The following is a 17,931-nucleotide window of genomic DNA, read 5'->3' on the forward strand; positions in this document are numbered from 1 at the left end:
AGCTCTTAATAATCACCTGAGAATAAACATGCTTTAAACGTCAACAAAAATGTTGGTGAGTTATAGGTTTAACCTATATATATCAAATCATAATAATAGACCACAAGATTTCTTATTTCAATACACATCCCATACATAGAGATAAAAATCATTCATATGGTGAACACCTGGTAACCGACAATAACAAGATGCATATATAAGAATATCCCCATCATTCCGGGACACCCTTCGGATATGATATAAATTTCGAAGTACTAAAGCATCCGGTACTTTGGATGGGGTTTGTTAGGCCCAATAGATCTATCTTTAGGATTCGCGTCAATTAGGGTGTCTGTTCCCTAATTCTTAGATTACCAGACTTAATAAAAAGGGGCATATTCGATTTTGATAATTCAACCATAGAATGTAGTTTCACGTACTTGTGTCTATTTTGTAAATCATTTATAAAACCTGCATGTATTCTCATCCCAAAAATATTAGATTTTAAAAGTGGGACTATAACTCACTTTCACAGATTTTTACTTCGTCGGGAAGTAAGACTTGGCCACTGGTTGATTCACGAACCTATAACAATATATACATGTATATCAAAGTATGTTCAAAATATATTTACAACACTTTTAATATATTTTGATGTTTTAAGTTTATTAAGTCAGCTGTCCTCGTTAGTAACCTCAAACTAGTTGTCCACAGTTAGATGTACAGAAATAAATCGATAAATATTATCTTGAATCAATCCACGACCCAGTGTATACATATCTCAGTATTGATCACAACTCAAACTATATATATTTTGGAATCAACCTCAACCCTGTATAGCTAACTCCAACATTCACATATAGAGTGTCTATGGTTGTTCCGAAATATATATAGATGTGTCGACATGATAGGTCGAAACATTGTATACGTGTCTATGGTATCTCAAGATTACATAATATACAATACAAGTTGATTAAGTTATGGTTGGAATAGATTTGTTACCAATTTTCACGTAGCTAAAATGAGAAAAATTATCCAATCTTGTTTTACCCATAACTTCTTCATTTTAAATCCGTTTTGAGTGAATCAAATTGCTATGGTTTCATATTGAACTCTATTTTATGAATCTAAACAGAAAAAGTATAGGTTTATAGTCGGAAAAATAAGTTACAAGTCGTTTTTTTAAAGGTAGTCATTTCAGTCGAAAGAACGACGTCTAGATGACCATTTTAGAAAACATACTTCCACTTTGAGTTTAACCATAATTTTTGGATATAGTTTCATATTCATAATAAAAATCATTTTCTCAGAATAACAACTTTTAAATCAAAGTTTATCATAGTTTTTAATTAACTAACCCAAAACAGCCCGCGGTGTTACTACGACGGCGTAAATCCGGTTTTACGGTGTTTTTCGTGTTTCCAGGTTTTAAGTCATTAAGTTAGCATATCATATAGATATAGAAGATGTGTTTAGTTGATTTTAAAAGTCAAGTTAGAAGGATTAACTTTTGTTTGCGAACAAGTTTAGAATTAACTAAACTATGTTCTAGTGATTACAAGTTTAATTCTTCGAATAAGATAGCTTTATATGTATGAATCGAATGATGTTATGAACATCATTACTACCTTAATTTCCTTGGGTAAACCTACTGGAAAAGAGAAAAATGGATCTAGCTTCAATGGATCCTTGGATGGCTCGAAGTTCTTGAAGCAGAATCATGACACGAAAACAAGTTCAAGTAAGATCATCACTTGAAATAAGATTGTTATAGTTATAGAAATTGAACCAAAGTTTGAATATGATTATTACCTTGTATTAGAATGATAACCTACTGTAATAAACAAAGATTTCTTGAGGTTGGATGATCACCTTACAAGATTGGAAGTGAGCTAGCAAACTTGAAAGTATTCTTGATTTTATGAAACTAGAACTTTTGGAATTTATGAAGAACACTTAGAACTTGAAGATATAACTTGAGAGAGATCAATTAGATGAAGAAAATTGAAGAATGAAAGTGTTTGTAGGTGTTTTTGGTCGTTGGTGTATGGATTAGATATAAAGGATATGTAATTTTGTTTTCATGTAAATAAGTCATGAATGATTACTCATATTTTTGTAATTTTATGAGATATTTCATGCTAGTTGCCAAATGATGGTTTCCACATGTGTTAGGTGACTCACATGGGCTGCTAAGAGCTGATCATTGGAGTGTATATACCAATAGTACATACATCTAAAAGCTGTGTATGGTACGAGTACGAATACGGGTGCATACGAGTAGAATTGTTGATGAAACTGAACGAGGATGTAATTGTAAGCATTTTTGTTAAGTAGAAGTATTTTGATAAGTGTATTGAAGTCTTTCAAAAGTGTATAAATACATATTAAAACACTACATGTATATACATTTTAACTGAGTCGTTAAGTCATCGTTAGTCGTTACATGTAAGTGTTGTTTTGAAACCTTTAGGTTAACGATCTTGTTAAATGTTGTTAACCCAATGTTTATAATATCAAATGAGATTTTAAATTATTATATTATCATGATATTATCATGTATGAATATCTCTTAATATGATATATATACATTAAATGTCTTTACAACGATAATCGTTACATATATGTCTCGTTTAAAAATCATTAAGTTAGTAGTCTTGTTTTTACATATGTAGTTCATTGTTAATATACTTTATGATATGTTTTCTTATCATAGTATCATGTTAACTATATATATATCCATATATATGTCATCATATAGTTTTTACAAGTTTTAACGTTCGTGAATCACCGATCAACTTGGGTGGTCAATTGTCTATATGAAACATATTTCAATTAATCAAGTCTTAACAAGTTTGATTGCTTAACATGTTGGAAACATTTAATCATGTAAATATCAATCTCAATTAATATATATAAACATGGAAAAGTTCGGGTCACTACAGTACCTACCCGTTAAATAAATTTCGTCCTGAAATTTTAAGCTGTTGAAGGTGTTGACGAATCTTCTGGAAATAGATGCGGGTATTTCTTCTTCATCTGATCTTCACGCTCCCAGGTGAACTCGGGTCCTCTACGAGCATTCCATCGAACCTTAACAATTGGTATCTTGTTTTGCTTAAGTCTTTTAACCTCACGATCCATTATTTCGACGGGTTCTTCGAAGAATTGAAGTTTTTCGTTGATTTGGATTTCATCTAACGGAATAGTGAGATCTTCTTTAGCAAAACATTTCTTTAAATTCGAGACGTGGAAAGTGTTATGTACAGCCGCGAGTTGTTGAGGTAACTCTAGTCGGTAAGCTACTGGTCCGACATGATCAATAATCTTGAATGGTCCAATATACCTTGGATTTAATTTCCCTCGTTTACCAAATCGAACAACGCCTTTCCAAGGTGCAACTTTAAGCATGACCATCTCTCCAATTTCAAATTCTATATCTTTTCTTATAATGTCAGCGTAGCTCTTTTGTCGACTTTGGGCGGTTTTCAACCGTTGTTGAATTTGGATGATCTTCTCGGTAGTTTCTTGTATAATCTCCGGACCCGTAATCTGTCTATCCCCCACTTCACTCCAACAAATCGGAGACCTGCACTTTCTACCATAAAGTGCTTCAAACGGCGCCATCTCAATGCTTGAATGGTAGCTGTTGTTGTAGGAAAATTCTGCTAACGGTAGATGTCGATCCCAACTGTTTCCGAAATCAATAACACATGCTCGTAGCATGTCTTCAAGCGTTTGTATCGTCCTTTCGCTCTGCCCATCAGTTTGTGGATGATAGGCAGTACTCATGTCTAGACGAGTTCCTAATGCTTGCTGTAATGTCTGCCAGAATCTTGAAATAAATCTGCCATCCCTATCAGAGATAATAGAGATTGGTATTCCATGTCTGGAGACGACTTCCTTCAAATACAGTCGTGCTAACTTCTCCATCTTGTCATCTTCTCTTATTGGTAGGAAGTGTGCTGATTTGGTGAGACGATCAACTATTACCCAAATAGTATCAAAACCACTTGCAGTCCTTGGCAATTTAGTGATGAAATCCATGGTAATGTTTTCCCATTTCCATTCCGGGATTTCGGGTTGTTGAAGTAGACCTGATGGTTTCTGATGCTCAGCTTTGACCTTAGAACACGTCAAACATTCTCCTACGTATTTAGCAACATCGGCTTTCATACCCGGCCACCAAAAATGTTTCTTGAGATCCTTGTACATCTTCCCCGTTCCAGGATGTATTGAGTATCTGGTTTTATGAGCTTCTCTAAGTACCATTTCTCTCATATCTCCAAATTTTGGTACCCAAATCCTTTCAGCCCTATACCGGGTTCCGTCTTCCTGAATATTAAGATGCTTCTCCGATCCTTTGGGTATTTCATCCTTTAAATTTCCCTCTTTTAAAACTTCTTGTTGCGCCTCCTTTATTTGAGTAGTAAGGTTATTATGAATCATTATATTCATAGATTTTACTCGAATGGGTTCTCTGTCCTTCCTGCTCAAGGCATCGGCTACCACATTTGCCTTCCCCGGGTGGTAACGAATCTCAAAGTCGTAATCATTCAATAATTCAATCCACCTACGCTGCCTCATATTCAGTTGTTTCTGATTAAATATGTGTTGAAGACTTTTGTGGTCGGTATATATAATACTTTTGACCCCATATAAGTAGTGCCTCCAAGTCTTTAATGCAAAAACAACCGCGCCTAATTCCAAATCATGCGTCGTATAATTTTGTTCGTGAATCTTCAATTGTCTAGACGCATAAGCAATCACCTTCGTTCGTTGCATTAATACACAACCGAGACCTTGCTTTGATGCGTCACAATAAATCACAAAATCATCATTCCCTTCAGGCAATGACAATATAGGTGCCGTAGTTAGCTTTTTCTTCAATAACTGAAACGCTTTCTCTTGTTCATCATTCCATTCAAATTTCTTCCCTTTATGCGTTAATGCAGTCAAGGGTTTTGCTATTCTGGAAAAGTCTTGGATGAACCTTCTGTAGTAACCAGCTAGTCCTAAAAACTGGCGTATGTGTTTCGGAGTTTTCGGGGTTTCCCACTTTTCAACAGTTTCTATCTTTGCCGGATCCACCTTAATACCTTCTTTGTTCACTATGTGACCGAGGAATTGAACTTCTTCCAACCAAAATGCACACTTTGAAAACTTAGCGTACAATTCTTCCTTCCTCAATACTTCTAACACCTTTCTCAAATGTTCACCGTGTTCTTGGTCATTCTTTGAGTAAATAAGTATGTCATCAATGAAAACAATGACAAACTTGTCAAGGTATGGTCCACACACTCGGTTCATAAGGTCCATGAACACAGCTGGTGCATTAGTTAAACCAAACGGCATGACCATAAACTCATAATGACCGTAACGTGTTCTGAAAGCAGTCTTTGGAATATCATCTTCTTTCACCCGCATTTGATGATACCCGGAACGTAAGTCAATCTTTGAATAAACAGACGAGCCTTGTAGTTGATCAAATAAGTCATCGATTCTCGGTAGTGGGTAGCGGTTCTTGATGGTAAGTTTGTTCAACTCTCGGTAGTCGATACACAACCTGAATGTACCATCTTTCTTCTTGACAAACAAAACAGGAGCTCCCCACGGTGATGTGCTTGGTCGAATGAAACCACGCTCTAAAAGTTCTTGTAATTGGCTTTGCAGTTCTTTCATCTCGCTGGGTGCGAGTCTGTAAGGAGCACGAGCTATTGGTGCAGCTCCTGGTACAAGATCTATTTGAAATTCAACGGATCGATGTGGGGGTAATCCCGGTAATTCTTTCGGAAATACATCGGGAAATTCTTTTGCAATGGGAACATCATTGATGCTCTTTTCTTCAGTTTGTACTTTCTCGACGTGTGCTAGAACAGCATAGCAACCTTTTATTATTAGTTTTTGTGCCTTCAAATTACTAATAAGATGTAGCTTCGTGTTGCCCTTTTCTCCGTACACCATTAAGGGTTTTCCTTTTTCTCGTATAATGCGAATTGCATTTTTGTAACAAACGATCTCTGCTTTCACTTCTTTCAACCAGTCCATACCGATTATCACATCAAAACTCCCTAACTCTACTGGTATCAAGTCAATCTTAAATGTTTCGCTAACCAGTTTAATTTCTCGATTCCGACATATATTATCTGCTGAAATTAATTTACCATTTGCTAATTCGAGTAAAAATTTACTATCCAAAGGCGTCAATGGACAACTTAATTTAGCACAAAAATCTCTACTCATATAGCTTCTATCCGCACCCGAATCAAATAAAACGTAAGCAGATTTATTGTCAATAAGAAACGTACCCGTGACAAGCTCCGGGTCTTCTTGTGCCTCTGCCGCATTAATATTGAAAACTCTTCCGCGGCCTTGTCCATTCGTGTTCTCCTGGTTCGGGCAATTTCTAATAATGTGGCCCGGTTTTCCACATTTATAACAAACTACATTGGCATAACTTGCTCCGACACTACTTGCTCCGCCATTACTCGTTCCGACACCATTTGTTCCTTTCGTTCTATTAACCCCTGGTCCGTAGACCTCACACTTCGCCGCGCTATGACCATTTCTTTTACACTTGTTGCAAAATTTGGTGCAGAACCCCAAGTGATTCTTTTCACACCTTTGGCATAGCTGCTTCTGATTGTTGTTGTTGTTGCGGTTATTATTGTTGTTGGGATGATTGTTGTAGTTGCTGTTGTTGTTGTTGTTGTTGTTGTTGTTGGGCCGTTTGTTGTAGTTGCGATTGATGTTGCGATTGTTGGGATAATTGTTGCGATTATTGTTGTAATTGCTGTTGTTGTTGTATTGGTGATTCTTATCACCGTTTTCCTCCCACTTTCTTTTGACTTGCTTCACATTGGCCTCTTCAGCAGTCTGTTCTTTAATTCTTTCTTCAATCTGGTTCACTAGTTTGTGAGCCATTCTACATGCCTGTTGTATGGAGGCGGGCTCGTGTGAACTTATATCTTCTTGGATTCTTTCCGGTAATCCTTTCACAAACGCGTCGATCTTCTCTTCCTCATCTTCGAATGCTCCCGGACACAATAGGCACAATTCTGTGAATCGTCTTTCGTACGTGGTAATATCAAATCCTTGGGTTCGTAACCCTCTAAGTTCTGTCTTGAGCTTATTGACCTCGGTTCTGGGACGGTACTTCTCGTTCATCAAGTGCTTGAATGCTGACCACGGTAGTGCGTACGCATCGTCTTGTCCCACTTGCTCTAGATAGGTATTCCACCATGTTAACGCAGAACCTGTGAAGGTATGCGTAGCGTACTTCACTTTGTCCTCTTCAGTACACTTACTTATGGCAAACACCGATTCGACCTTCTCGGTCCATCGTTTCAATCCAATCGGTCCTTCGGTTCCATCAAATTCCAAAGGTTTGCAGGCAGTGAATTCTTTGTAGGTGCATCCTACACGATTTCCTGTACTGCTAGATCCAAGGTTATTGTTGGTATGTAGCGCAGCCTGTACTGCGGCTATGTTTGAAGCTAGAAAAGTACGGAATTCCTCTTCATTCATATTCACGGTGTGTCGAGTAGTCGGTGCCATTTCCTTCAAAATAGTCAAATGGAACAAGTTAATCATACAGAATATTAACAGTAGTTAATAGTATTTCGTAGCATAATATGAACTCATTTATAAAAGCTTTTTCTTCATATTAGCGTTTTATAAGTTTAAATTCGGGTAGTACCTACCCGTTAAGTTCATACTTAGTAGCTAATATACAATTCAACTACTACAATTCTATATGAAAAACTGATTATAATAATACTTCGCGTTCAAACTTTTATACAATATTTTACAAACTTACAATACCGCTTATTTTACATAAAGCATGAAATATAGCACACAATAACTTTGATACAAGATAGTTGTGAAGATAATTCTAGCTAGTACACAAGTCGTTCAGCAAAGGCAATAAAGACACGTAATTCATACGTCCAGAAACAAGTCATGCATTCTGGTTTTACTAGGACTACTTCCCATCCTTGGTCTTGTGGAACATAACCGTTATGGCCGTTGATAAGACAGCGTGTTGTAACATCGTCAAAGGGACGAGGGTTACGTAATGTCCAACAGTCCCGTAACAATCTAAAAACCTCATTTCTTACCCCAATTACCGACTCCGTCACTTGTGGAAACGTTTTGTTTAATAGTTGTAGCCCGATGTTCTTGTTCTCACTTTGGTGAGAAGCGAACATTACTAATCCGTAAGCATAACATGCTTCTTTATGTTGCATGTTAGCCGCTTTTTCTAAATCACGAAGTCCAATATTCGGATATATTGAGTCAAAATAATTTCTTAACCCGTTGCGTAAAATAGCATTTGGGTTCCCCGCAATATATGCGTCAAAGTAAACACATCGTAACTTATGGGTTTCCCAATGTGATATCCCCCATCTTTCAAACGAAAGTCTCTTATAAACCAAGACATTCTTGGAACGTTCTTCGAATGTCTTACAAACTGATCTCGCCTTAAATAGTTGTGCCGAAGAATTCTGGCCGACTCTAGACAAGATTTCATCAATCATGTCTCCGGGTAGGTCTCTTAAAATATTGGGTTGTCTATCCATTTTGTGTTTTTAAACTGTAAAATAGACAAGAGTTAGATTCATAAAAAAATACTTATTAATACAAGCAATTTTTACATATATCATAAAGCATAAGAACACTATATTACATATATTACACCACACGAATACAACTATCTTATTCCGACTCGCTCGTTTCTTCTTCTTCGGTTTTGATTCGTTTTGCCAAGTTTCTAGGGATATATGATGTTCCCCTAATACGAGCCGTCGTTGTCCACATTGGTTTAGAAAAACCTGGTGGTTTAGAGGTTCCCGGGTCATTGTTACAACTTAAGGACTTCGGGGGTTGACGATACATATAAAGTTCATCGGGGTTGGAATTAGATTTCTCTATTTTTATGCCCTTTCCCTTATTATTTTCTTTTGCCTTTTTAAATTCAGTTGGGGTAATTTCTATAACATCATCGGAATTCTCGTCGGAATCCGATTCATCGGAGAATTCGTAATCCTCCCAATATTTTGCTTCCTTGGCGGAAACACCATTGACCATAATTAACTTTGGTCGGTTGGTTGAGGATTTTCTTTTACTTAACCGTTTTATTATTTCCCCCACCGGTTCTATTTCTTCATCCGGTTCCGATTCTTCTTCCGGTTCCGATTCTTCTTCCGGTTCCGACTCTTCTTCCGGTTCCTCTTCGGGAACTTGTGAATCAGTCCACAAATCATTCCAATTTACATTTGACTCTTCATTATTATTAGGTGAGTCAATGGGACTTGTTCTAGAGGTAGACATCTATCACATAATATCAAACACGTTAAGAGATTAATATATCACATAATATTCATATGTTAAAAATATATAGTTTCCAACAAAAATGTTAAGCAATCATTTTTAAAGAAAACACGGTCGAAGTCCAGACTCACTAATGCATCCTAACAAACTCGATAAGACACACTAATGCAAATTTTCTGGTTCTCTAAGACCAACGCTCTGATACCAACTGAAATGTCCCGTTCTTATTGATTAAAAACGTTCCATATTAATTGATTTCGTTGCGAGGTTTTGACCTCTATATGAGACGTTTTTCAAAGACTGCATTCATTTTAAAACAAACCATAACCTTTATTTCATCAATAAAGGTTTAAAAAGCTTTACGTAGATTATCAAATAATGATAATCTAAAATATCCTGTTTACACACGACCATTACATAATGGTTTACAATACAAATATGTTACAACAAAATAAGTTTCTTGAATGCAGTTTTTACATAATATCATACAAGCATGGACTCCAACTCTCGTCCTTATTTAAGTATGCGACAGCGGAAGCTCTTAATAATCACCTGAGAATAAACATGCTTTAAACGTCAACAAAAATGTTGGTGAGTTATAGGTTTAACCTATATATATCAAATCATAATAATAGACCACAAGATTTCTTATTTCAATACACATCCCATACATAGAGATAAAAATCATTCATATGGTGAACACCTGGTAACCGACAATAACAAGATGCATATATAAGAATATCCCCATCATTCCGGGACACCCTTCGGATATGATATAAATTTCGAAGTACTAAAGCATCCGGTACTTTGGATGGGGTTTGTTAGGCCCAATAGATCTATCTTTAGGATTCGCGTCAATTAGGGTGTCTGTTCCCTAATTCTTAGATTACCAGACTTAATAAAAAGGGGCATATTCGATTTCGATAATTCAACCATAGAATGTAGTTTCACGTACTTGTGTCTATTTTGTAAATCATTTATAAAACCTGCATGTATTCTCATCCCAAAAATATTAGATTTTAAAAGTGGGACTATAACTCACTTTCACAGATTTTTACTTCGTCGGGAAGTAAGACTTGGCCACTGGTTGATTCACGAACCTATAACAATATATACATGTATATCAAAGTATGTTCAAAATATATTTACAACACTTTTAATATATTTTGATGTTTTAAGTTTATTAAGTCAGCTGTCCTCGTTAGTAACCTACAACTAGTTGTCCACAGTTAGATGTACAGAAATAAATCGATAAATATTATCTTGAATCAATCCACTACCCAGTGTATACATATCTCAGTATTGATCACAACTCAAACTATATATATTTTGGAATCAACCTCAACCCTGTATAGCTAACTCCAACATTCACATATAGAGTGTCTATGGTTGTTCCGAAATATATATAGATGTGTCGACATGATAGGTCGAAACATTGTATACGTGTCTATGGTATCTCAAGATTACATAATATACAATACAAGTTGATTAAGTTATTGTTGGAATAGATTTGTTACCAATTTTCACGTAGCTAAAATGAGAAAAATTATCCAATCTTGTTTTACCCATAACTTCTTCATTTTAAATCCGTTTTGAGTGAATCAAATTGCTATGGTTTCATATTGAACTCTATTTTATGAATCTAAACAGAAAAAGTATAGGTTTATAGTCGGAAAAATAAGTTACAAGTCGTTTTTTTTAAAGGTAGTCATTTCAGTCGAAAGAACGACGTCTAGATGACCATTTTAGAAAACATACTTCCACTTTGAGTTTAACCATAATTTTTGGATATAGTTTCATGTTCATAATAAAAATCATTTTCTCAGAATAACAACTTTTAAATCAAAGTTTATCATAGTTTTTAATTAACTAACCCAAAACAGCCCGCGGTGTTACTACGACGGCGTAAATCCGGTTTTACGGTGTTTTTCGTGTTTCCAGGTTTTAAGTCATTAAGTTAGCATATCATATAGATATAGAAGATGTGTTTAGTTGATTTTAAAAGTCAAGTTAGAAGGATTAACTTTTGTTTGCGAACAAGTTTAGAATTAACTAAACTATGTTCTAGTGATTACAAGTTTAAACCTTCGAATAAGATAGCTTTATATGTATGAATCGAATGATGTTATGAACATCATTACTACCTTAATTTCCTTGGATAAACCTACTGGAAAAGAGAAAAATTGATCTAGCTTCAATGGATCCTTGGATGGCTCGAAGTTCTTGAAGCAGAATCATGACACGAAAACAAGTTCAAGTAAGATCATCACTTGAAATAAGATTGTTATAGTTATAGAAATTGAACCAAAGTTTGAATATGATTATTACCTTGTATTAGAATGATAACCTACTGTAATAAACAAAGATTTCTTGAGGTTGGATGATCACCTTACAAGATTGGAAGTGAGCTAGCAAACTTGAAAGTATTCTTGATTTTATGAAACTAGAACTTTTGGAATTTATGAAGAACACTTAGAACTTGAAGATATAACTTGAGAGAGATCAATTAGATGAAGAAAATTGAAGAATGAAAGTGTTTGTAGGTGTTTTTGGTCGTTGGTGTATGGATTAGATATAAAGGATATGTAATTTTGTTTTCATGTAAATAAGTCATGAATGATTACTCATATTTTTGTAATTTTATGAGATATTTCATGCTAGTTGCCAAATGATGGTTCCCACATGTGTTAGGTGACTCACATGGGCTGCTAAGAGCTGATCATTGGAGTGTATATACCAATAGTACATACATCTAAAAGCTGTGTATGGTACGAGTACGAATACGGGTGCATACGAGTAGAATTGTTGATGAAACTGAACGAGGATGTAATTGTAAGCATTTTTGTTAAGTAGAAGTATTTTGATAAGTGTATTGAAGTCTTTCAAAAGTGTATAAATACATATTAAAACACTACATGTATATACATTTTAACTGAGTCGTTAAGTCATCGTTAGTCGTTACATGTAAGTGTTGTTTTGAAACCTTTAGGTTAACGATCTTGTTAAATGTTGTTAACCCAATGTTTATAATATCAAATGAGATTTTAAATTATTATATTATCATGATATTATCATGTATGAATATCTCTTAATATGATATATATACATTAAATGTCTTTACAACGATAATCGTTACATATATGTCTCGTTTAAAAATCATTAAGTTAGTAGTCTTGTTTTTACATATGTAGTTCATTGTTAATATACTTTATGATATGTTTTCTTATCATAGTATCATGTTAACTATATATATATCCATATATATGTCATCATATAGTTTTTACAAGTTTTAACGTTCGTGAATCACCGATCAACTTGGGTGGTCAATTGTCTATATGAAACATATTTCAATTAATCAAGTCTTAACAAGTTTGATTGCTTAACATGTTGGAAACATTTAATCATGTAAATATCAATCTCAATTAATATATATAAACATGGAAAAGTTCGGGTCACTACATATAACTCATTGTTAAAATACCTAATGAGATACTTACTTATCATAATATCATATTAACTATATATATAATCATATATATATGTCATCATGTAGTTTTTACAAGTTTTAACGTTCGTGAATCACCGGTCAACTTGGGTGGTCAATTGTCTATATGAAACCTATTTCAATTGATCAAGTCTTAACAAGTTTGATTGCTTAACATGTTGGAAACACTTAAACATGTAAATAACAATTTCATTTAATATATATAAACATGGAAAAGTTCAGGTCACTACAAAAGGATCCTTGGATGGCTTGAAAGTTCTTAAAGCAGAATCATGACACGAAAACAAGTTCAAGTAAGATTTCCACTCGAAATAAGATTGTTATAGTTATAGAAATTGAATAAAAGTTTGAATATGAGTATTACCTTGAATTAGAAAGATATCTTACTGTAAATAAGAAAGATTTCTTGAGATTGGATGATCACTTAAAATGGATTTGCAGGATTGGCAGTAAGCTAGTAAACTTGAAAGTGTTTTTGGTGTGTTCTTGAGTAGTTGTTTTGTAAGTTGATCTAGGTTAGGATTTATGAGCTAGATTGAGCTTGATTTTAATGAAGGTGATGAAGAACACTTAGAACATCAAGAGATAACAAGAGAGAGTTAAGTTTGATGCATGAAAGTTGACAAATGAAAGTTTTATGGTTGGTGAATAAAAAATGTGATCCTACCCTTGAATATAAGGTTCCATTAGTTTGTATTTTTGTTAGATATTTCATGCTAGTTGCCAAACGATGGTTCCCACATGTTTAGGTGACTCATTAAGGCTGCTAAGATGTAATGATCCAGAAAATTCCACATTAATACACACACACACACACACACACACATATATATATATATATATATATATATATATATATATATATATATATATATATATATATATATATATATATATATATATATATATAACGATTTAAATAAATAATGTAATTATATATTTTATATAAGTAACTCGATATATATATCATTGAAAATGGCAAGGTTGTATTTAGACAAAAATATGGGACTTTCTATTTTTCACTTTTGATAAACATGCATATCTATATAAATTCGAAATTAGACGAGGACAAAATTTAATGTAGCTAGACATTTGATCATGCAAGCTGATGTGTGTGTATATAATTAGTCTCATTTAAATTTTGTTAAATATAAAATAAAGATTTCTAATGAGCAACAAAAGACTACAACATTTCGTATCAAGATTTCAAGTTAAAATGATGGAAATCACTAAACCTGCGTACTTTCACGAGAAAAATCATAATTAAATCATACTGACTCGAAAAAGGGTGATTCTGGTGTCCAGACGTCCGTAACTCAAAAATCTACAACTTTCATGAAGACACCATACGCGGACCGCTTACCTATCTACGCGAAACGCGTAATGTTTGTCGACATAAAAAGTTTGTCGACATAAAAAGTGATGGCGGCTTTAATTATTATATTATTATTTAAATAAAATATGCATGATAGGATCGAAGTTTTTCATCTATAAATTGAGAATTCGTTCTTGCTTTTAAACTACACATGCATATATACTTTTACATATTTTGATGTTATATTTTTATAAGTGGTAATATATTGAAAAGAGGTTATGAACGAGTATTTTTAATTCGGGTTTCAAACCGTTTTAAATAAAGAAATATTGGGTATTGTTCGGGGTATTGTTCTTGAATCCAAGACCAACCATACAGTCGTCTACCATCATTACGTCTACGCAATTTGCCTACAATATTGAGTCTCAATATTGAACTGTGAGTTTATAGTCTCCCTTTTTAAATACTTTAAATATTTTTGGGCTGAGAATACATGCAATTTATTTTAAACACGATAAGACACAAGTACATACTAAATTCTACACTGAGTTAAACCGAAAATCCCTTAGCTTTGGTAACTAGTAGCTGCCAGTACATAGGATATGGACTGGTGGGCGCGAATAATTGTATATGGATCCATAGGGCTTGACATCCCCGTCCGAGCTAGAGCACTAGCCTTTTAATGGACGTATGTTATTTGAGTTTAAGACACGTTGGTTTGCGTGTATTAAAACGAATGGGGTAATTATCACTATAGCGTTAAGTTTAGTTACCAGGGTGCTCTGTTACGTAGAATCTATTGATAAACTTTTGATGAAATCTTTTGGTCTATCTTTATATATGTTTATGACTCGAGCAATTAAACCTATAACTCACCAACATTCGTGTTGACTTTTTAGCATGTTTTATTCTCAGGTCCTTAGAATGCTTCCGCTGTGATGTGCTTGTTGCCTGCATGGAGTCTCTCATGCTTTGTACAAAGTTTATTGCATTCAAAATAAAACTGCGTTGTGTAATAAATAATTGGACTGTGATGTCAACCTGTAAATTAAAGACTTATGTATTTCGGGGTTTTGCTTATACCTAAGCACTCGCCCACATGTTTATAACTTTCTATGTTTAGAAAGTCACTTATTTTAATGAATGCAATATTTTATCAAAACGTATCATATAGAGGTCAAAACCTCACTGTGGAATCAATGATTAACGTGCCGCGTCAATAGCGATTTTGACGGGTCGTTACAGTTGGTATCCGAGCTTGAGGTCATAGGGAACCAGAAATTACATTATTGTGTTTAACTGGTAATTGTTAGGATGCATTAGTGAGTCTGGACTATGACCATATCTGTTTTTCCTAATTTTTGCTTATTATTTGGTCAAAAACATTATATGTGATATATTTATATGCTAACGTAATTGTTGTTTCAATTATGTGATAGATGACTTCTTCTAATCCTATCATTTTGTACGACTCGGAATCGGACACTGAATATATTCTATCCACAACTGAAAAGGGCGTTCCAATACCTATTAAAGAAGAAATTGTGTTAGCCGGGGAATCTCAACTCCCGGTAAACCCAGAGGAGGTTCCAGCTCCACCCAGCTTTAGTTTTCCGGAGCCACAGTATCGTTGGCATGGACCCATGATCCCTGGAGTAAAAGAGGATCGTCCATTTCTAAACAAATATGGACATTGGTCCAGATATACCGCCGACGGGCGGGTTGTGCCGATTACGCCTGGCAGATTTCGGTTCATGACCACCGGTACATATTCTTGCAGTTCGTCATCATATTCTCCTACACATGACTCAGACAGTTCGTCATCAGACGAGATCAGTAAGGAGGAGGATTTCGCTAATGAAATAAAAGAGATCACTAAGGAGAAATTCCAACTTGCTATAGATAATAAAAACAACCACAATAATAAAATGTCCTTAATTATTAAAAAAGAACAGGACCATTCGATCCGTAAACACCCTTATTGTATTAAACCCACTGAGGCAACGGGTACCTCAAAACCCCAACTAAAAATAAAATACACTGCCAGAATGCCTGTCGGACCATGTGCACACAAACAATTGGCAGAGAGAACCAAATGGGAAGAAGTTTCTGATAGTTCTGAATGAACGACCTCGCAACCATAAATCTTCCATGCGCTATTTTATTGCTTATGTGTGCTACTCTATCTTGTTATGTAAAATAAGCATATGTAAAATATCAGTATTGTATGGTATTGTATTATTTTGGTTTATTAATAATAAATGCATGGAATGATTATTTGTATTATTACTACTTCTTATTATTATTATTATTACATAATAATGTAGTAACTCGCTATAATTTTTTATAGTGGAATATTATTAGGATTTTAGTAGTTAATTCCTTGTACTAGCTATTATGTATGAACTTAACGGGTAGGTAATACCCTAGAAATAATTATAAAATGCTAATAAGAAGAAAAGGCTTTTATAATAATTGGTTCATATTATTAATATGCTACGATTAACTATTGACAACTCATTTTACCTATAATATTCTATATGATTAAATTATATCTGTTGTGTTTATTGAAGAAACATGTCTCAAATGTCGGATGATGAGTTTGAGCAACTAGTCAAGAAACGTGTGAATGAAAGAATTACTGCAACCGAAGCAGCAAAAGCAACAGCCGAAGCAGCAGCCAAAGCAGCAGCCGTAAACACAAACTCACGAAACGGATGCTCATACAAAACTTTTCAAGGATGCAAACCACAGACGTTTAGTGGAACCGAGGGACCAGTCGGTCTAACCCGATGGTTTGAAAAGATGGAGTCCGTTTTCAAAATCAGTAATTGTGCGAACCGAGACAAGTCAAAGTATGCTTCGTGCACTTTGCAAGATGGTGCACTTACTTGGTGGAACAACTATGATAAAGCAGAAGGAATAGATACGGCATATGATATCTCTTGGGAAGAACTGAAAAAGATGCTAATCGAGGAGTACTGTCCTCGAAACGAGATCAGAAAAATGGAATCTGAGTTACGTAATCTGAAGGTTATCGGCGCGAATCTCAATAACTATGAAAAGCGTTTCATGAAACTAGCCTTGTTGTGTCCCGAATTGGTGCCAAACGAGAAACGAAAGATAGAAATGTATATTGACGGTTTATCGATCAATATCAAAGGAAATGTTACATCGTCCAAACCAAATACGATGCAGGAAGCCATGACAATGGCACACCAACTCATGGACCAGATCACAGAGAGTTCGATTAAGGCACCAATTACCGAAGTCAAGACAACTGAAGGAAAGAGGAAATGGGAAGACTATAAGGGCAAAAGTACTCACCTGAAGAAACAAGAAACTTTTAAAGGTAAACAAGATGGGGCAAATGCAAGTCCAAACTATAAGGGACCCCATCCGTTCTGCAAAAGATGTTACACACATCATGCAGGTTATTGTCAAGTGGTCTGTGATAAGTGCAACAAGAAAGGACATGTGGCGAAAGATTGTTATGCCACCGTTTCTGAAGTAAAGACAAAACGGACCGATGTCAAGAAATGTTTTGGATGCGGGAAGTCTGGTCACTTTATAAATCAATGCCCTGATAAGGAGAAGAACAAAGAACCCGCACGTGGGAGGGCATTTAATGTTAGTGCCAGTAAAGCACGTGAGGATCCTAATCTTGTCACGGGTACGTTTACCGTTAATAATCAACTAGCTTCTATTATGTTTGATACAGGTGCTGATAGAAGTTATATGTGTAAAGACTTTAGTTTTAAACTAAAATGTGCATCATTACCTCTAGACGATAAATATA

This window comes from Rutidosis leptorrhynchoides, chromosome 5, assembly GCF_046630445.1.
Source record: "Rutidosis leptorrhynchoides isolate AG116_Rl617_1_P2 chromosome 5, CSIRO_AGI_Rlap_v1, whole genome shotgun sequence".
NCBI classification, from domain to species: domain Eukaryota; kingdom Viridiplantae; phylum Streptophyta; class Magnoliopsida; order Asterales; family Asteraceae; genus Rutidosis; species Rutidosis leptorrhynchoides.